This window comes from Prinia subflava, chromosome 2, assembly GCF_021018805.1.
Source record: "Prinia subflava isolate CZ2003 ecotype Zambia chromosome 2, Cam_Psub_1.2, whole genome shotgun sequence".
Lineage (NCBI taxonomy): Eukaryota > Metazoa > Chordata > Aves > Passeriformes > Cisticolidae > Prinia > Prinia subflava.
The window spans coordinates 71,056,136-71,078,586 of record NC_086248.1 but is presented as its reverse complement, the minus strand read 5'-3'; the positions used below and the strand labels follow the sequence as shown (position 1 = coordinate 71,078,586).

At 36.9% G+C, this 22,451-nt stretch overlaps 1 protein-coding gene across 3 annotated transcripts in view; it reads right to left on the bottom strand.

The window, feature by feature from the left end:
- Positions 1–22,451, bottom strand: part of SIPA1L2 (signal induced proliferation associated 1 like 2) — a 126,120-nt gene that overhangs the window by 83,991 nt on the left and 19,678 nt on the right. For all 3 annotated transcript variants that reach the window (XM_063390488.1, XM_063390489.1, XM_063390490.1), the window contains exon 2: positions 15,886–15,958. The gene's annotated coding sequence lies outside the window, so the exon portion shown is untranslated. The remainder of the gene's footprint in view (positions 1–15,885; positions 15,959–22,451) is intronic.

Below are 22,451 nucleotides of genomic sequence, written 5' to 3'. Positions count from 1 at the left end.
TATACATTAAATACTTTGGCAGTTACCAAACAACCTGATAATTTTTGTCCCCATGACATTTCCAAGTACATGCAATTGGGCCTGGCACTCAACAATTCAGCCTGGGCAAACAAGTGCCTCTCTGACAGCCACCCTCTACGCTGGTTGTTCCACAGCTTCGTACAGTAACAGCTCTTTTTCTGATGAATAGAATCTTTTTACATTATTCCAGATATAAACAGAAGAACAGTAGCTGGAGTGAGGGAGTTGTTAGCAGAATACTGTTCTCCATTTTTCATCAGTCCACTCAAACTTGGCACCACTTGATAGCAATAAAATGTCACTGCCATCTGTTCAGTGATCATTTAATATCCATCAAATTGCTGTTAAGCTAAAAAATTTGTTCTCAATGAGACTTAAGAGGGTTATAATTGAAAATAATTTTGTTAAAGCTTTATTTCAACCTTACGGAACACCTTCTTCTGCTTCCCCCTCGAATTAAAAAAACAACAAACAAAACACAAAAACAACCAAACCCACCCAAAACAACAAGACTGCATTATCATTGCTCTTCAATTTAGCTTTAGTTTACCAGGATAAAGAATATGTCTGAGAACTTTCTGGAGCTGTCCTGCTGAGAAAGTACTGAGAAAGTTATATATTTTCATTTTAAACAGGAAAAAAACCTCAACCTGTCTTCAAAAACACAATGTGGAAACACATCTTTCAAATACTCTGAATCAGAGAGGCAAGAGCACATTTTTCTAGACTGGAAAGATACCTTGTTCTTTATACGTCTTTTCCAGACAAAGCCATCATCAGGACTGGGGTTAAGGGATGCAGATCCAGAGCTGTATTCCCTTATGTTACAGATACATTAGAGAAAACGTCTATAAGCCTTTCTTGATTTTTAGCTGCAAGCCTCCATAAGCATGTCGACATCTTCCTAATTTTACCACTTTATGAAAAAGAGCTAAAAGGCAAAAATTTCTGAAAATAAAGTCTTGCTTTAAGGTGACTTACTGATGTTCAGGAATCGGTAACTTACCTTTAAATAGATCTCTGAGCACACTAAGAAATAGCACTATTAGGAACCATGAAAATCATAACTGTGGTCCACTTTTGGGAAGCATGGGGAATGTTAATTTTAAATTCATATTCATCTGGAATGGTTTGCATTTATAGGGCCAATTTTGTTTTAACTTTTGCTTTTAAAATTCTGATTACATAACACCCCATCCAATAAATCAGACACTGAATTTTATATTTGATTTATCAAGTTCTGCTCCTTATGTAAATGAACATGTTCAAATAGGCGGGTATAATTAACTGATCCAAAGTGTTCACACACAGGCATAGTAATGCAGTGTAGGCATTGTAAAAAATCTGCCTCTGAATTTCATTATTGGCTTTGATTTAGCACAAAGTTTCAGGTCAGCCAACAAACTGTATATCATTTATACAGACCACACATTTCTGGAACTGTGTTTTTACTTGCTGTCAGTGCATATCTCCCTCTTTTTTGAAGCATATTTGCATTATAGAAACTACAGATCTATTTCAAAATCCAAATTTAGAAAGGAACAATCACGTTTGCTATGTTTCTGACTGTTAGAAAGCTCATATTAGATTACAAAAGAACGTACACATTTGACATATAAACTGCCTTAATGGCATTCCCTCTCCTTCCCCATACACGCTCAATTACTTACCAGTAAAATCCATGGATTATTTTTCTCTAAAATACAGATCATTAACAAATAAATAGTATTTTCTTTATAACCTAAATAACCTCTACAACTCACTGCATATTTGTCAAAAAATTATGTATTGCTTACTAAGGGTCTTAGCTATTCATGTCAACATTATGTATGATCCCTTAATAAAAATATCCTTACCTAGGGCAATTCATAATGTGACTGACTTTAAATAATATTCTACAGAATCTGCCCAGCTAGGTTTTCTAAACTCAATAAATAGGATACATAAGGATTAAAAAAAAAAACAAAACTAAAAGCTAGGTCTTGAGAAAAAAAAAACTCCAATGCCAAAGTCTCATGAATTGCTATTTCAGCACATAGCACCATTAACCAGGCTGTCCCTATTTCACTGGGAAATTTTTTTAATGCATATTTATATATCAAAAACGAATAGCATGGGTACAGATTTCTTTCCATTTAAGGATACTGTACATCTGCATGTCATGTTTGGTGCATAACACCAGGAATTCTTTGCCTCTCATGATGTGGTTCCCATCCATATTTATTCCAGTGTGCTTCTTCACTTCCTCTTTTCTGTATTTCCATATACTTGGCACCATGTATTCACCAAATCATACCCAATTCATGCAATATTTTCCATCTCAATCCATATGTATATCATCCTCCATTCAAGGAGCACAAGCCAGACAAGTGAATATGTATTAGGCTCATGACACCCTTTGGTCTGGAATGAGAGTGCTCACAAATAACCCTTACACAGGCATAGGGAGGCAGAATGAAAAGAGGCAAATAAGGTAAACTATGATGCTAGACAAAGTTTGGATGGTAATGGTTGTCATCAACCATTTATTGAATTTGTAGGCACTTACAGAGACGGCAAAAGCCAGCAGCTTTGCTAATCACCAGTCAAAAGCTTCCACTCCATCTTCTTTCTTGTTTGGTGTTTTCCACACCAAACAATTGGTTTGTGCTCACTGACTGCTAAAACTATCTGGAATCAAAACCCTTGTTCTAAATAGTCTGTTATCGAGAAGTGATCTGTTTGGTCCTGGCAAGTTCAGACCCTTAAACCATCATAAAAAGGAAAAGAAACATCCTATATCATTGTCTTCATCCAAGCCCATTTCTTCCTCTTTTATAAATATCCTTTTCCTTGTCCTTTCCAAGGTCTACTAGTCTAACAGAAGTCCAGCTTTCCAATACAGCACTTAATTTCATCTGACTTTAAAATTATGTATTTGCTTGTAGCCTTATCTAGAAATACTCACTTTGGGTATTTCTAGATAATTCTGCCATTTTACTATTCATTCCCTCTCCGAATGTTTTGTCCTCTTTGATATCTCTGTTACTCCTCTACTGCCACTTCCTTCATCCCAATTTTTTTCCTCCTTCTTAATATCTTCCTAAAGGATCATCAATCCTTTCTCTTCTCCCAGAACACATTTTTTTGGTATCCAAGTCAGTCAGTTGAGACACTGTATAACAGTACTTGTATCAGTTACCTCTCTTTCCTTTATCCTTCCCAGGAGACTAGGAAAGCTATAGGATTTCTTTTTAAATGTTCACTATGCTGTATGACTATTTAAACGCTTCTTTTCCTCTGAGTAAGAAGGGTTTGTACCTACAGTCAACAGTTAATACCATGTGTTACTCTTAGGTGATAATCCATTCCTCCATCTCCTGTCAAAACCAAGGCAAAACAAATACGTGCTTCAATATGTTCTTAAAGTCAGCAAATTATCTAGTTCAAACAATAGCCTAGAGAAGATTCCAACAAACAAAACCCTTCAGAGAATACTCTGTCATCAACCCTGTCAATTAAAAAATAAGTAAACAGACAAGATCCTAAAGATCACAAATTATGCATTTTTAGTATAGACAAACTTAGACAAGACCATAAAAAGGTAAACAGAATATATGGTAGCTTTTGTGGTCCTATATAATACTTTTTAAAACTAGAATTATTTTTAAATAATATTTTTCATTTTTAAGCTATTATTTTTAGAGGAAATATAACAAATGTACAGCCTTTGCTTTAAAAAACCATTATTAAATACCTTCATAAACTCATTAAAGCTACTTGAAAGTGTTAAATTAATATTTGAGTTTAAATACCGGTTGCTATTTAAAAATTTCAAAGACACATATCAAAGCCATGAAGTAACTCAAACAAAGGGAACATGTAGGAGGAAAAAAACCCAAAAACACTAGTATGAAGGATAAGAAATACCTGTTCTTAATTCAGGTATTTAATGAATGCCAGAACTCACCTTGAAGCTAACATGAAAATGCCAGAATATTCTGCCACATCTTCATGCAAACAACTGTAGGACCATTTCTCCTTGGATTACAGGGGCTTCATTCTGCTCCCTGTCTATGTCTCTAAGATTCACCCTGTTCTTCAGGGTACCCAAAGAATAACTGGTCTTGCTATTAAAGACTGAGGCAAGGAAGGCATTGAGTACCTCAGCTTCTTCCTCATCCTTTGTCACTATGATTCCCCCTACTCTCAACAAAGGCTACTGGAAGAATCTTAAAGTAAGAGTTCTTTTTTCATTTGGTTGTCAAACAAGCCAGAAGCCTAAGGACTATTTGCCAAATTTCCTAATTTTAAATAAATTTTAATAAACCTAGTTTTTCAAGCAGATATCTGCAACATTTGTAACCAAGTTAGAAAAAAACATTTTATTAAACAAACACACAAAAATTGAATTCAGTTTGCTGATATACAATTAATTGTTCCTACACACACAACGGCTCTACTTCTGAATGAGACAGGGTTCAATACATGATGCAAACTGCTTTGCACATAAAAAAAAAAGTTGGGTGAAACTACTATAGTAGCATATTGTGCTTAAGCTAAACAAGACAGGCATTATTTCCATTGAACTCTACAGAACCCCAGTGACAGTGTGAAGTAACTGGGGAAAGAGCACACATTAACATAAAAATTCTGAGTCCACTGGAGAAAAGCAGCTTTGTGGAAACTGTAGAACCAAACTACAAATACAGAAAAAAAAATCTAATACTGCTGCACAGTATAACACAGCAAACCCTTCCTACCCTGAAATACCCAGAGAAGGATATAAATTTGAGTTTGATTTGTTTTGGTACTTTTAGGGTTGGATTTTGTGTTTGGTCTTTTTGTTAGCAGGTTGGTTGGTTTCCTTTTTTGGGGGGAGGGAGGTTTGATTTTTGTATTTAGAAAAAAGGTTATTTTATTAATTAAAAAATGAGTACAGTCTATTCAGTATACAGCTTGCCTTCTAAGTAACATTTTAAGCTATGCATTCCTGGTTTAGATTCCAGTAAGAAATAAGATCTCATGTCTCTATTTAATACCAGAAAGTAAATTAAATCTTAGTGGATTTACAAAATGGAACATCAGCAACCAGTGTGCCAGTGCAATACTGAAACTACCAAGCAACTGGCTAGTATGAAATGGGAAAGCACCTAGAGGAACGTTTGCATCCTCCACCCTCACCAAATACACAAACACTTAGAAACTGAATTGTTCACATAATAGGAAAACCAAAAAACCTTCACATATCTAGCTATAATCCACATCTAATAATTAAAGACAAGACAACAGAAGCAGATCCTGAGTCTGGGCAATGGACGTGTAGGAGGCACTTTACTGGAAATGTTTGCTTCCAGAGAAGGAATGAACACCACTTGACAGACCACATTTGTTGGTCAACCGAAAGATTGTTTTTAAACATGAATCAGTATCAAAACCAGATGTCTTCTGATTTAATTAATAAGCAAATTTCATAACAATTGAATGAAGAAGATACCATGTTACAGAATAAAGCAAGTATGAATGATACTTGAATGATAAAATGACAAAATGACAATGATTTATCCACAGAACACATGCAGAGTCCTCTGTCCTGCTTTTGTAAAGACATTTTATAAGGTGACACAAACTTAAAGTGCTTATAAAAACCCCAACCACTCACTCCCAATCCATCACACAGATAGCCTTCACAGAGGATATGGGATACCACTTTCCAGAGCCTGTATCTTTCCAATGCTATGAAACAAGGTAATTTGATAACACTGTAATTGAAACATAAATAGAGAAACATCTGTTTACACTGTGCTTAGCTCTGCTTCCTCACTGAGCAGTATACCCAACATAGCTGGGCTGTTTCTGGGCTGAAGTCTTCAAGGAAATACACCACACCAAAAGGACAGAGCATCAAGGTGGTAACAGTTGAATCTAAGAAAGTGGGTAAAACCTTCTCTCCACCTCATCACCCACCCATTGATCTTATGGCCAGCATTGAGGGGTTAGTATGCGAAACTGATTTTTCTCACAAAAGAAAAATAAACAAACAAACAAATAAATAAATAACCCAACCCAGTTAAGACTTTTTTACTCAGCACTACAGTAAAAGATGAAAACAACCCCAAAATAATTTCAAATCAACAAGAGGAGTGAAACATTAATACTACATCATCCACTTCACCTTGACATTCAGAGACAAAAGAGATGAGACCAGGAAACCTAAAGCTTCCAACAATGAAATAATTGCTTTAGTACACAGTTCTAGAAGCTATGCACATAACCTCATGGTACACACACACCTAAAACAATGGAGAACTTTATTTTCATTTCCTGTATGAACATAATAACAAAAAAATACAAGGGCAACAGGAATACACATGTGGAGGTTCAAGGCAAAAATTATCCTAATTAAACACACTCGTCAACTACAACATTATTGCAGTATGCAGTTTGTCAATTTTTATATTTTCACAATTACTTCTTTAAAGAGACACTCTGCTAACACCAAAAAAAAAAAATTACCTTCATTTTAGCTACACAAAATGTTAATTGCAACAACTCCTTATAGTAGTCATAATCCTGTGATAGAGCAAATTTCCTTCCTACTTCATCCAGTAACACCATACCACATTAAAAATGTATCATGGTTGCAAAGACTAACCCATTCAATAAAAACAAAGTATTTCAACCACTTACTTCTAGTTTACAAACACTGTTTCTAAGTCAAAGTATATCAAATGTCAAGTAGGAGAGAACCTAAGGTTACCTTATTAAGTCTAAAAGTACTGTATACTCTGGAGACAAAGTTAGCTGAAATGCATTCAGCTGTCATATAATCCACACTCTTCCTCCTGCTCAGACAAAGCTACCAACTGCCAAATGTTATCTAATAATTAGCATATGTAAAGCAAAAGGGCTGGACTATGCCCTCAGTTCATCTGTCCTTAGAAAATAGTTTTGAATTAAGCCTGCAGTCCACTCCAACCTTCACATTTCTTAAAAGAAGGCTTGCCAAAGAGAATAAAACAGGCAAAAAAACCCTGAAAGAAATCTATTTACAGGTGTATTCTAAATTCAAAAAACGTGCAGGAAGAAATTTCTAAACATTCTTCTCTTAAAAAAAAAATCCTGCTTCATGGAAAGATGAAAATAGAGCCAAAAATCAAATTCACATTCTTTGTATCTGGTTTCTAAACATGATACAGCAGTAACATCAATCCCTAAGTAAGAGAAATTAAGTAAATATCCCTGAATGGTGATTTGGAGCCAACCGAAAAATAAAGAAAGGCAAAGAAGAATCAGTCTATCTAATCTGTCAGTCACCCAAACATAATTAACTGTTATTAACAATAACAAAGACCACTTTTCTATAAACTCCAAGAGACAAATGACAAAAGGAAGGATGTCACATACAGAAATGTCTCAACTTCTCTTTTCTTCTAACGAGTTAGCATATATGCTTAACAAACAGTACATGAAATGAAAATATGAGTTCCCATTGCCCTTTGAAATAACCACTTCAAAAAATGTTTACAAATTTCGTTTATATTTTTAGAAAATTTTGTTGCTGCAGTGGACTTTGATCTTCAGCATTTGACGGCAAGCAGCCCTGCCCTTTCTGAAGCTGTCCAAAGCAGTTAACCTCACTGGTCTTAAATATGACCAAAAAAAAGTTAAGAAATTTCAGGATTTTTTTTTTTCTTTTATATTTATTTTTAAAGTATGATTTCTTTCCATCAATTTTGCTTTCTCCTGTTTGCAGTAAGATAAAACAGAAAAACTGTATACAAGCGGACACTAGATGAAGTGGAGGGCCTGGGAAAAGTTTGCATTCCTCCTTCCCTCTCCTCACAGGCTGCCATGCAAGACAAAGTACACACTCCATTCACAGGAAGAATTTGACAAGGCAGCAAATCAGGTTACTATGCTAAATGACAGAAGTGAGATGGCAAAATGAAAGAAAAAAAATTGAAAAAAAAAAAGCCTAACAGCTAAGAACTACGAAGTATTTGAATGATACTCACAGCAAATGAATAGCTTTTTAGAGGACTATAAAAGATAATTAGAGTACTTGTGGGGTTTCTATTTTTGAAACTAGATGCTTCCTCGCCTCTTGCCCCCTCCTCCCCCCTCAACTTTGCAAACAGACACGGCTCAGAGTGTGCTGGTTAATAACCAGACCAGGTCAGCCTGCAAGAGATTATTTTAAGCTGTCTGCATTTTTTTAGATAGGAGTGGATGTGACAGGCTACCCAAGAGAAGATCAAATATAACAAGAGATCATCTGTATCATATTATCAATATTTTAAGACTAAAATTTACTGGAAACAAAAACTTAGACCTTGCATAGACGGTAAAAATATTACAGCACAGCAGTTTCACCAAATTCAAAGCTCTCATAGATTTCTTAGACAATCAATTTTGACCCTGAAAAATGCTTCTAACACCTCATTAAATCTTTTCCCCTCCTAATTAACTGAGCCTGAAAAATATTCTCATGTCTACTGCCCTGCTACCTAAACTCACTAACCAAGGAATGAACGACCTGAGCATTTTCCCTACAACTTGATTAAGAAGGAGCTGCAGGTGACCTTAACTTAATCTTTTAATTAATGGAATTTATCAATATGTTCTGGCTTTTTTTCTCCTCGCAAAATATACATCAGTTTCTTCCCTTTTCCTCACACAGTTTTTGAGGTTGGAAGGGACCACTGGAGATTTTCTACCCCACCCCTGCTCAAACTGGATCAGATAGATTAGCTGCTCATGCCTATGACCAGTCAGCTTTAAAGTATCTTCAAGGACGGAGAATCTACAATCTTTCCTGTAAAACAGTTCCAGAGCCCAACCACCCTCATAGTAGGAGCCTTTTCATATGTTCAGATGGAATTTTATGTATTTCAAATTACATTCACGACCTCTTGTCTTGTCACTGGGCACCACTGGAAAGAGCCTGGCTCCATCCTCTTTTCACCCTCCCTCCCAGAATTAATACATAGATGAGATCCTCCTGTGCCTTCTCTAGGCCAAACAGTTCCAGCTCACTCAGCATCTCACTGTACGAAAAATGTTCCACTCCCTTAACCTTCTTTGTGGCCTGCACTGGATGCTCTCCAAGGTGTCCTTATGTCTCTTATACCAGAAACCCAGAACTGCACACATTATTCCAGGTGTGCCCTCACCAGCGCTGCCACAAGGACACTTTGCTGGCTCATGTTCTGCTTGCTGTCCTGCCAAAGCTCCAGGTCCTTTTTTGCAGTGCTCTTTGCAGGTGGCTGACCTCCGGTATGTGCTGGTTCTTGGGGTCATTTCTCCCCAGCTGCAGGAACTGGCATTGTCCTTCTCTGAATTAGGAATGTTCTTCTCTGCCTACTCTTCATCATGCTGAGATCTCTGGATGGCAGCCCAACAACCTGGGACATCAAACACTCCTCCTGGTTTTGTATCATCAGGAAACTTGCTGAGGGTGTGCTCAGTCCCAGCAACAGGGTCACTGAACAAAGACATTAAACAATGCTGAACCCAGTATCAGTACCTTGGGTACTCCACTGGCCTCCCACTGGAGCCAGTGCTGCTGATCAGAACCCTCTAAATCTGGCAGTTCAGCCAGTTTCAATCTATTTCATTGTTCACCTACAAGGACATCTCCCTTCATGCACCAAGCCAGCCATTTCATCTTAGAAGGGTATCAGGTGGGTAAAAAGTAGGATTTTCCATGCTTAAATTCATGCTCACTACTCCTAGTCATATTCTCGTCCTTCAAGTATCTGGAAATATCTTCAGATATTCCAGGATCTGAAAGATCACTTGCTCCATCACCTTCACAGGGACAAGCAAGGCTTATTTATCTGTACTTCCCCAGACTCTCCTTGAACACAGACTTTCCTCCAGTCCTCAGGAACCTCTCCAAATTGCATCACCTTTTGAAGAACATCGAGCATGTTCTCACACCAACATCAATCAGCTCCACCAGTATTCATGGGTGCATTCTGTCAAGTCCCATGGACTTCTTTATGCTCAGTTTGTTTAAATATCCCTTAATTTAATCACCCTCCACTGAGGGTAACTCTTCCTTGCTCCACACTGTCTGGGATTCTGGAAGGCCAGTCTTATCACCAAAGACTGAAGTGAAAACTGTTGAACACTTCAGCCTTTTCTGTGTCTGTTGTCAGCAAATCCCCTACCCCACTATCACTGGGCTCACATTTTCCATAGCATCCTTCTTCTCCTTATGTACATGCAACAGGTTTTTCATTGCCCTTCACATCCTTCACCAGCTTTAATTCCAGAATGGTTTTGGATCTCCCTGAACCATTTTCAAACTCTCGATTTTTTTTTTTTCATTTCTTATTTTCCTTTGTTGTTCCATGTTTTATATCTCAAATTTTCTCTGAGAAGTCTTTCCGTCACATATGCATAACTCTTTTTTTCGAACTTTCTCACTCATCTTACATAGTTCTAGTAGTAACCAGAAACATACGACCCATTCTGCAGTTTATCTTCAAAAGTACTCACATTAATTCTTAAATATTTCAAATATTTTATTAGAAGTCTCTTTCTGCATGAGCCAGAAACAAGGGATTTCACTTTGTAAAAAACAATAATACACAAATCATTTTACTGAAATAAATTAATTGCATTAATTAAGGAATCATGATGGTGTGCATCCTTTCCTCCCTCCCAACAACTTTCTTTCAAAATAAAAATTATTTTTATTTGTTTATTAAGACATTTGTTGCTTTTTCTTATGTCTGTTTAGTTAGCACCAGTGGCACATCAGCCTCTTCCTCAAAGAAACAATATACTACTTCTGCTGAGGGTTAGGGAAAGAAAGTTTAACACCAGCTTCTCTGAATTTTTTTTAAATTAGCCATCTCTTTCTTTTCTAAGACTCATCACTTTCCAGTTCTTGATCCTAACTATCCTACCCAACCTGTCAATATTCCCTTTATTTCCTTATCCCCTCTCCAAAACAGCTAATCAAAAATGCATGTTAGTAAGGTCTTCCATTTTATTAACATGCATGTTATTTTACCTTGACTTCTATTTTGGAGGACTTCACTAATGCTTTCACAAGTAGTCAACTTGTGCTTCTTACTGTTATCTCTTCATTGTTTAGAGTGATCTAGCATTTGAAGAGGTGAAAGAGTCCTACTTCTTTCCAAGCTCCAGTAAGCTAAATGGAAAGATCCAAACAAACTAATAAATCTTTCCAGAACCACAGACTTTGTGTAGCACAGGGCACAGATATCATAGCATAGATATTTTTTTAGCTCACTGCCTTTAGGAACAGAATAGCCCTCTCCCTGAACTGATCAGTCCTGTCAGATTTGTGGGAGTCAGAATGGAACCAGACTGGGAAGACCAGCTCTGCAGATTGGTACAATTTTACAAACACTTGCAAACAACCCATAGCATTACTAATATTGATTCACTTACCCTATGACTTTTCCACTCAGGTGGCAGCTGATAGAACTATTAAAACTATGGGCCACTCCAAAACTGAAGCGGATATGTCTTGAAAGATAAAGCAGCTTGATATTTTATTTATACCTTAGTATATTTTTAATTCTTCTTACAGAGGAAATAAAGGGTAACTTATTTAGGCTAATTTAGAGATTGAAAAGGTGTATTCAAGACATCAAACATCACATGGAATTACTGAATATATTACATTGCTATTGACAAAAATTGTATGTGCCTATCAGCATTCCTAGCTAGTTCTTTTTCACTTACTGGTTAGAGCTAAAATTCCATCATCAGCTCCTCATGACATCTGGAGTATTGTGTTCTGTATTCCCCAGTACAAGAAGGACATGGAACTATAAGGGCAAATCCAGGGAAGTGCCACTAAAATGATTGAGGGATTGAAGCATCTTCCACATGAGGAGTGACTGAGGGGGCTGGGGTTGCTTGTCCTGAATGAAGAAGAGAAAGTTCAGACGGGATCTCACCATTGCCTAACTGGGGGTATGAAAGGGAGCCAGACTCTCCTCATGGGTATTCAATGCCAAGATAAAGGGAAATAAGACAGGAAACACAAAACTCCACCTAAACATAGGAAAATACCCTTTGACTCTGAGAGTCAGATAACAGAACAGGTTGCCCAGACAGGCTGCTGAGTTTCCGCACTTGAAGATATTTAAAATCCAACAAGCCTTGACCTGTAGGCAGGGATGCTTGACTTTGTGATCTCAAGAGATGCCTCTCCATTTCAGCAATTCTGTGATTTGTCTAATATAGTTCAGCTTCCAAAAACATTTTTCTTTGCACCAAATGCACACCACATTTTCTGTGAAAAAGTTATATCATGCCATAGAAATATTATCAGATCAAGCTTACCACTACACATTTTTGTTTGCATTATTTTCTGAATATATGGTATGTTTATGCCCAAACTCCATTGTTCTATCTATGCCCATCTCACAACTATCAACATACACCAACTGTCAATAGATGATGTTTTCATTAACTCACATAAATACATAAGCCTTTAGACACCAGTTCATACCCAGAAATACTTCCAAAACTATATTCCAATATCCAAAAAATACTTCCAAACTACAGGATCGGATTGGTTGCCCCATGTACACGTGTCCCTATGAAATAACTATCAAAATTATTAAAGAAATAGTAGCTCAGTAGCTAGTAGTTCAGCCTATCAGTAACACGAGGTGAAGAAGGATGGGTTTAATTTTACATTTATTTATTATTATGAAAAGGGAACATGTCACTGGATCCAAAACTAAGACTTAATGCTGCCTTAAGGTTTATTAATTCTGTATCTACGGCATATTTGGACACATCCTCCCAATGAAAACATTACCCAGGAAGCTGATCATGACTTAGGCAAATGTGATAAGTTTATCACTTGAATCTGGCATGTATATATTCTACATGGGTGTATAGCCTCCAGTTTTATTATCTGTTCCTCTGCCTTAACAGTACATCTATAGTGTAATATAGGCAGCTGTGCATCTGCAACAGCTGAACAACTTCATGTAAGTAATTCAGATTCCTTTTAAAGTAACTGAAATTGTAAACACTTTTCAAACATTTTGTTTTGTGTAACCAATTTTAGAATACCTCTTGAAGAGAAACTTCAAGCATGTTTTACTTTTTACTGTTACCATTCTTGAATAAATGGTTAACTATTTAACTTTGGAGATAAAACCACTATCAGTTTTCTACAACTAAAATAATTTCCCTTCTATCTTCTTATGCCTGTATTTATGATAAGAAAGAGCAAATAAACTTTTATGGTCTACAAAATTACGTATCTCAAAGTCAGGATTATCAAACCTGCTAATCAGTACCACTGCTATCATAATTGTTAACTGTATCAAAAGAATTATTTTGACATAGAGGCTTTGTCAGCATTATATGGAACAAACCACCCCCCCCCCCCCAAAAAAAAAAAATCAATGTGTATTCAGTTCAGGGATGAGCATACCACAAGTTTCTTCTCCCAGCTTAAACAGTAATATTCCTTGTGTTAAATACTTCTCAAACTATCAAAGAAAAGCAATGTACCTTAATAAAGATTAGATGTCTGTATTCATCATTCTTTTTGCAGCATTATTATACTACACCTACTACTACTCTAAACCACAGAAAGAGGGCAAAATAAACATATTATATTTTCAGCTTCTTCCAGATTTCTTTAAACATCTACTATGCATTGGTCAACTGTACATCCAAAATATAAAGCAAATGCAATACTAGAAGTGGTTAACACACAATTCTAGACTAGAAATACTAATGTTAAGTTCTCTTTTACTACATTAGCATTATTCAAATGAAGATATTAATGACAACACACAATATTACAATATTACCATGTTGTCCTCCCAGTCTGACTATTTCCAAAGCAAAGCACATTGTTTATATGAAGAGTAGTAGATAAGATTCCCAGAGATATACTCTACTCTGCCATTAATAAAGCAGAGCTTCATCGGGCTCAGTAACACGGGAGTCTTGTGATCTTATTTTGTACTACAGAACTGACCATTTATTGAACAAATGGAGTCTCAGATGAGAAGGGGAAAAAAACTATTAACGTGATGTGAGAATAGGGAGCCACTTAAAATCTGATAAACAACAACATGGCTATTGAGCATCCACCTAGTTTAACTGCTGTAGCACATGGAGGGCTGAGGGGCTCAGGTGGCTGGATACAAAGTTCAATCTTTTCTCCTCCATCAAAGCAAATGGCAAACATGGCACGGAGGATCTATGATTCAGACTCTCCTAAATCTACAATTCTTTGAACAGGTTGACAAAAAGCAGTTATCTTACTTCATGCAAATCTCTGAACGCATAATAAATTTAAGATTTTTTTTAAATTCTTGTTTCAGAATTTTTTCCTCCTTGAAACAATATGCAGAAATGAAATTTAAAAGTTTTACTGGTGTCAGAAATGTGACAGAAACAGAAAACTACTAGGTTGAATGTCTTCAGATGACAAATTGTGTTCTGCTAACATGAAGTATTGCTAAGCCTGAGCCATACCCCTAGAACTAAAACCAATCCAGCTGAACTAGATGAAGGAGTTTACAGAGATAGGAGGCATAGAATGGTAACTGCAGCTCCTGATTCCTGGTGCAGAAAATATCTGGATGTCATGATTTTTGGCAACCGGAGGGATTGTCTACAAGCAGCTAAATTAGCAATTAACAAAGGACTTTCTTTTATCCTACAATGCTAGTGTCTGTTTCTGGTCATAGTAGCTCTTCTCCAGAAGAGAACCAAGCTAAAAATTTCCAAATCACCAAAACCATGATTTTATATTTGGCTCATCCAATGCATTACAGAACACAACAATCCTTCTGTATAGTAACAGCTGTACAATATTGATTGTACCCTACACTTCAGTATTAATGAGAGACAATCTGCCAAGTTACAGATTTAAAAAAAAGGCTGAGTTTCCTCTGAAGACAGGTTTTGTTCAGCCTGAAGACAAGGGACACTTGGGGACACCTTACAGCAGCCTTCCAGTAGGCAAAAGGGTTACAAGAGTGCCAGAGGGACCTTTTACAAGGCATGCAGTGATAGGACAAGAGGGGATGGCTTCAAACTGAAAGAGGGTGGGTTTAGACTGGATATTAAGAAGAAAATCATTACTGTGAGGGTGGTGAAACACTGGAACAGGTCATCCTGAGAAGTTGTGAAAGACCATGTTGAATAGAGCTAGTGGAAAGTGTCCTGCCCAAGACAGGGAGGTCAGAACCAGATGATCTTAAAGGTCCCTTCCAAGCCAAAGCTTGGATTCTTTGATTTTTTTATTCACTTGTACATTAAGCCATATAAATTACTATGTTAGGTCTTTTTCGGCTGCTTTAGGTATCCCAAGGAAATACAATCTGTGAGATGTCAAACATCAAGACAGCAGCACGGCAGCCTTTTTATTTAAAAGGTAGGGTGTGGAATTGCATTTTATGGAAATGGTTTGCTCTGGCTCACCCTTGGAAAATGTATGGTTTATCCCAAGTCTGTACCCTCCCTGCAGTATCCTGTATCTGTAACCTCATTGGCTGGAGAATGTTACCGCGCCCCTTTGAACCTCTGTGATAAGAATGCTAAGGCAAGGGGTCTCGCCCTCTTTGCCCCCTTCCCCCTGGAGGCGTCTGGATGCTCCCCTCCCCTCTTCCCCTTTCCCCCTCTCCCGTTCCCTTCCCCTCTCCCTCAGTGAATAAACCCTCACCTCATCAGCACCCCACTGGCATCTGAAGTCTCTTTGCCTGCCAGCACGGGAACACCACGATCCCAAGGACCTGGGGGTCTCCCGGGGGACCACCCCCGGGAGCCCCCCATAAATTTAAACTACAACAGTAGGGTAGTACTACAAACATAGTAAAAACATATTTGCCACCAGTTAGAAATTATGCTTACCTTTGGCTAGAAGGGTTCACAAAGGATGCCAACTTCAGTCACTCTTTTTCTGTTATCAACAAAATGGAGATACCTGCAAGTCAAATGAGAAAGGTTTATTGTTTCTGGTTTTAGATGAACATGTCCCCTTATGATATTAAGAGACAAGTAAAAAAAAAAGCAAACCGAAATAAAAACTAGCGTAAAATGAAAATCTACTCATTTCTACACGCAAATGAAATATCAAGAACAACTCACTGGCTTTAAAAATCAGCACAGTTTCATACATATGTGTTGCAACAGAGAATTTAAAAGCATTATCTGTGCAAGTTCCTGGCAATAACTGGAAAAAAAAAGCGTTGCTAGGGCAAAAGGTCATGAGTCAGTAGGTGCTGAACCAACAGACAGTTTCATTACAGCTCTGCTTCAAAGGTCATGATAAAGGGTCTACAGTTATTCCTAGAACCATATTGCAAAAAGTAGCATAATAATATTTTCAATTACAAGGAGGAGAAAAAGCCATAAAGTTCCATAAAACTTTGGAGAGAAAAGAGTAGCGAGTTGATCCAAAAGGTTTAGAAACATGCTCCAAGATTCTGTGGGGGGACTTACAGCCAAGAAAGTACCTAACACTGCAAAATTTACATTTGACAATTTTATATTTGCTTCTGAATGAAGGTAAATAAACGCATATGTAAATTAAAAATATTTTAGCTAGGTTTGTCTGATGAACATTAGAGGGAGATAAATCATAGAACTATCAAGCACCAGCAAGATGATTTGGCTATTTTATATCTGAGCTAACAAAGTTTCAAAAGGAGTTCATTTTACCATGATCTCAGACAGTAAAATCTGGCTTGAAAATACACAATGTTATATTCATACTGAAAGAAAGGAAAAAGAACACATACACAGCAGGAACAGATGTTATTTCCTGTACTAAATCACCACCACAGGGACAAAAATAATTCTAATAGGTATTTTACAGAACAGTGCATACAATGGAAAAGAACACAAAGCCTCAACATCCTACGTCAGCTGCATATCTAGGTATTATAGACACCGGTAACACAAACAGAAAGCCAACACAGATGGAATGCAGGACAGTTTCCTACTATCCTCATCCTAAATCTAGTCAACACTGGGCAACCACTTAGGTCTACTTTCACCAGTATGCTCACACTAGCAAAAAAAAAAAAAAACAAACCCAAAAAAACCAAAACCAAACCAGCTCATGCTGTAGTTACAACCTAAAACTTGAGCAAACACCTTAGCCAGTGCAGTTTTCATGGGAGAGCTAAAAAAAGCCCCAAGCTCTATCAGTAGTAGTGCTGACCAGCATCATCAGGTAACTTATCTGTTTGCCAACAGAAGGCACAATTAAAAACCCCCAAGATATTAAACAGAAATTTCTCATTTCTAACCTAAAAATTACATCTGATGAAGACAAACTGCACACGTAAACCTCACTCTAGTAAAATCTGAAACTAACACCACAGTAAACACTGAAAGTCAAAAGAAAAAACATGAGAAGGAAAAAACTGCAAAAATGAAAACCATTTTTTTAGAATGGTTATGGAATCTGGTCCATTTTCCAAGAGAAATTGCCTCCAGTTTTCAATAAATAAGGTTATGAGAATATTGTAATTATTAGCATTGTCATTCTCACCAAAAAAAAAAAGTAATCATACATTCAAATCACTGGAAAAGCAAGCTTCAAAATATCTGTCTCAAAGACAATTCATAAATTGTCTGTTTATGGGAGGAGAATGTAGAATCAATTGATCCTCGGAGTAAAGTAGGATTTAGAGGATTATGCTGCTCTTTTGTGAGGCAGCCAAATGGGAAAACACTAGGCCTTGACCACGTACTAATTTGTTTCTTTAATCCAAAGTTCCCATATAGAACACTGAATCTGGAAAAGAATTGAAGAATTGAGAAGAAAGTAACATTACATATTCCAAGAATAATTTATTATTTCACCAGTTTCAAAAGTTTTCTTTATAACATCTTGCCCCTACATTCATAAAGGTCTGCAAATGGAAAAAAACCCTCAATATTTCAAGTAATGTATGTTCCTTTAAACTCACATAAAGTAACAAATTACAAATCAGAAATAATGATGCCTATTTTCTTTCATGTACTTCAAAACTTATTTGTAGTATTGGACATCATAAAACCGCTGTGCATTAAGTGATAATCCCAGATCTGTTTGTCCTGGACATCTCCACTACTTGTGGAGTCACATCCAGGTTGTTTTATTCTCCAGGACGTAATAATGGAATTCATTTGTTAGTTTCTTAATCTTTATCTGTATCTCCACTGGAACTGAAAACCAGTACCTTGTTTCTACAGGAATTGTCACCAAGGAAGTCAAGTTGGCCAAAGACAAAGCAAATAGAGTTCACATCAAAAGAGACCTGAAATGCAGGTAGAAATAATTCCTGCATCGGAAAGTCAATCCCTGTTATTAGCCCTGTTTAGCAAAAAGTCAGACATCCATAACTGTGGCCTGCCATATACTGCACTTCATTTTCAACTACAAAAAAAAGTATTTTTCTGCATGAGTATATGGTATTATTTATGTCCCAATCTTTTGATATTTTCTATTCATATTTTGCTGTTGTAGGAAAAGCAGATAGAATAATATCAGCACAAGATCTCTCATTTTCCCTGGCAAGTTTTCTGTCTCTACCTGAAAAGCTTTGTGTATTTAGAAGGAATTGATTCCAGAAAGAATGGGCGAAGAGGCAGCATCCTCATCAGGAAAACCTGGTTCCAAGAAGCCTCTTAGTGCTCCAAAACACTCTACAGATGGTCACTGCTAAGTTCCACAGCAAGTTCAGTATGTCCAGAATATCAACCTGACACAGTCAATCTACCTGGCAAGTCCAATGTACCCTGGACACCCTTGATTTACATCATAGGAGCTGCATTTTTGATGGGATATCCAAAGGTTCCACAAAGGACCACAAAGGCTAGCTAACACCTTGTCAAGTCATTTGTTCTGGATTGTGGGATACCATTGACATTTGTGTCTTCAACACTCCAGACTTGCAAGAGGAAAGTTTACACTTGTCTCTGTACCTAGACCAAGTCTCATTCATGACTGCAGTAGCACTTTTGGTAATGCCCTGCCTTGAACAAAGAATTAGAAAACTACACAGAGAAAGCAACAAGCAGACTGACAATTCTGGCCTAGAAAAACACAACCCCGAATATAGGCTGCAAAAGAATCATTCTTTTTCTTCTGCTGGGACACAGACAGGGCATATTCTCCTTTCACCAATGCATGCCAGAAGACACACCACTCTCAGCTGCCTTTTACAAACACACGTGCACATACTGCATCCTTATTTGCCAAACTAGGCTGAAATACCCATACATTAGGATTTCTGTGTGAGGAACCGAACCCATCATGTAAGAAAAAAACATCATTTCTTTAACAGCTAATACTGCTAATAAAGATTTTGTATTTAAGTACCCCTTTTGAAAAAAATGGAGTTCAGTATCTATCAAGCAAACAAGATTCTTTACTTTCCTCTTTCCCATACTTACGACTGCCTTTTCATGATATTCAAGTACTAGGAATCTTGAGCTTAATATATGGAGCAAAAGAAATGACAAAGCCTGCTACTATAAATTTCCTTTTTCAAGTATGACTTAAGTACCACAACTGCAGATAAAAGTGATACAACTAATGACAAGATTTTTCTCTACCTGCTCAATTTTATTGGCAAAGCTATTGTCAGTCCTACCATCTTATACACCCAAGGTTTCAAGAAAGCTATAATTTTCCATAATGCTTAGATAGAGTTTAGAGTTAAATACCTCATCCACAATTCTTACTGGTGATAAAGACTCTTGCTGGTGCTACAGAAGGTAAATGAAAATCAAATAGTTACTCACAGAAATTAATTTTATAACACAGGCAAGAATAAAATTGCCTGGTTCACATCAGAATTGTAGTTAATACATTTCATATGTGAAGCAGAACTTTGAAAATATATACACTCTACAAGTACACTGGAAACCATTACTTCCATGAAAAATCCAATTACAACACTTGTCTAGCAAAGACAACCATATTTCAAAGAGACAGATCAAAAACAGATGTGCAAAAGTAACCTGAACACCTATCTAAAAGTACAAGTATCAAAACTGCTTGTTTGTAAATAAAAGCCATACTGCATAAGCTCTTAGTGTAGTCTCTCTCGGATCTGGTTCTTAGAATGATCACAGGTTACACACAGGATTTGGGATCAAACCACAGCACTCCATGTCCTAGCTCCTGCTTTGATTTCAGAAACTAATGGGGGCATCTAGCACTTTATAGGGTCAAGACTGAAGTGATTACATGCATTTTGCCATGTATTTCCTCTCCAAGTACTAAACTCAATTTAACTCCATATAACTTTCCATATTCCCAACACAATAGACTGATCTCTGTAAAGGCCTTTTCCTTCCTTTCATACAGAAAATATCCTGTAAATAGCTTACTTCCCACTCTCTAAGTGACTCCTTTTGTTTACAGGAAGGAAAGGGAACAGAAATCTTGCCATAAAACAGTGAGAGCTAAAAAGTTCTGTTTCACTTCCTACTGTGCAGGTGTTTCATACAAGAAATCTATTTTAATTCTTCATTTCAGGGAGAAAACATGCTGCTTCTTTTTGAAATACAGACTGAGAAACAGAAAACAATAATGTTAAGGAAGTAGCAGCATGCTTTACTGTGAAACAAAACAAAGATATACAATAACCATTGCTATAAAACTTGGGAAATCCCTGGCTTTGGACACCACAATTATTTTATGCATTGAGTTGTAAACTGGATTTTCCTTCTGAATCCATAAGATCTTTCTTTTTTTTTTTTTTGGCTGTCAAGATAAATGTATAGAGACCAATGTTACTGATACCTTCTACCAAAAAAAAAAAAAATCTAATCCAAATTAACACAAATAACAACAATGTCAAGCTCCTCCCGTATTTGGCAAGGTAGTTGATTTTAATACCAACACTGCCTGCAATATTACGATGTCCACTTAAAACCCTAAATGGAATTCCCCAGTAACAGATCCTTCTTGAAATGCATATTCTAAACCAAAGTGACAAGGACAATGAAAAATAATTTGTGTTGGTTCAAGATGCATGGCATCTCCATTTGTACACTTGTTTTTCAGTTTCAGAAATACCAACATCCATCACAGTAAGAACTACATTCATCTCTCTAAGATGTGTAATTCTCTACTGCCCAGTAGTGTGTGGAAAATTCAAATTCTAAAAGAAGCCAAGCACACGAGGGCACTCATCATCTTGTAGGCCACACATATCACCCAGTTCAAAAGGAAATTGAGAACTTTATTATATAATATCACAGCAGCCCTATCACAAATGCTGTCACAGTATAAAACCATATATACTATAAAAATGTTATCACAAGGTTATATTTGCCTCTCTGTGGAAGGCATACCTTATTTGATCCAGGCTGGCTGAACCTCACCAGCCACAGGTCAGATTGCAGATATTTGCCCATCACAGTAAAGGCTGTTCCTAGTTCTGCACACCAGTGCTGCACGGGCAGCAAACGAGGGACGCTGTCCCAGTGGATGCACTTCCAAACTGTCCTAGCTGAGTAGCACAGGGAACAATATTAATTTATCAGGGGGCACACTGCCCAAACTCCCAATTCATATCTTAAACAACAGCAAGCCAGCTGGAAGGCTTGGATGGGCCCAAGTCAGATTTAAGGTCATCAGGTAAATCACCATTGCTTCAATCAAAGCACTGCCAGTGAAACGTGCAATTACTTGGAGTTTGTTCAAAGCAGCTTTCCATGCTTTGTGATCAGTTACCTGGGAAAACAAATTACATCACTGCACTGTGGATACTTAAAGAAAGATTTGCTAATTAAGCACAATTAATTACACAGCAGCACTAATTTGAAAAGCAATATCCATTCATCTTTTGTCTGCTTAAGTCGTAGATTGACTGCTGAGAAGAACTGTTTATAGAACCTGCAATTTCAGATGATCCTTTCCCTGAGAAAGATAACAAAGAGCACTTGCTAAGGAACACGTAAGGTGAACAGTAAATGTGCATTATGGACACACTCTCTAATATAAGTAGCAGTATAAATAGATCTGTCCTTAGGCCATCAGAATTTTCTTACATACACTCAAATGCAAGTATAGCTTCATCCTGAATATAACAAAGAATCAACTAACTCTGCTCCAACCTGAAAGAGTTCTACCACATTTAAAATATAATCCCAAGTAAAGAACATTCTTTATTATGAGAACAGAAAAGGTAAGCTTGCGATAGCTTTACCTTTTGAACTGTCTTTTTAATTGGGAAAGGATCTGTGCTTAACATCAAAATTATTTTGTCAGAAATGAGCAGAATACCCCACAATGCCCACCATTTCCATAGATGTCTTTTTAGTTGCAATAAATCTGCAATTAATATGGAATGAAGTATCATTAATAAAAGGTAATAAACATAGAACTTAATCCTTATCATTTTCATTTTCAACATGACACTCCACACACTGCTATCCACATACATAACAAGAACATCATCTTCATTCTC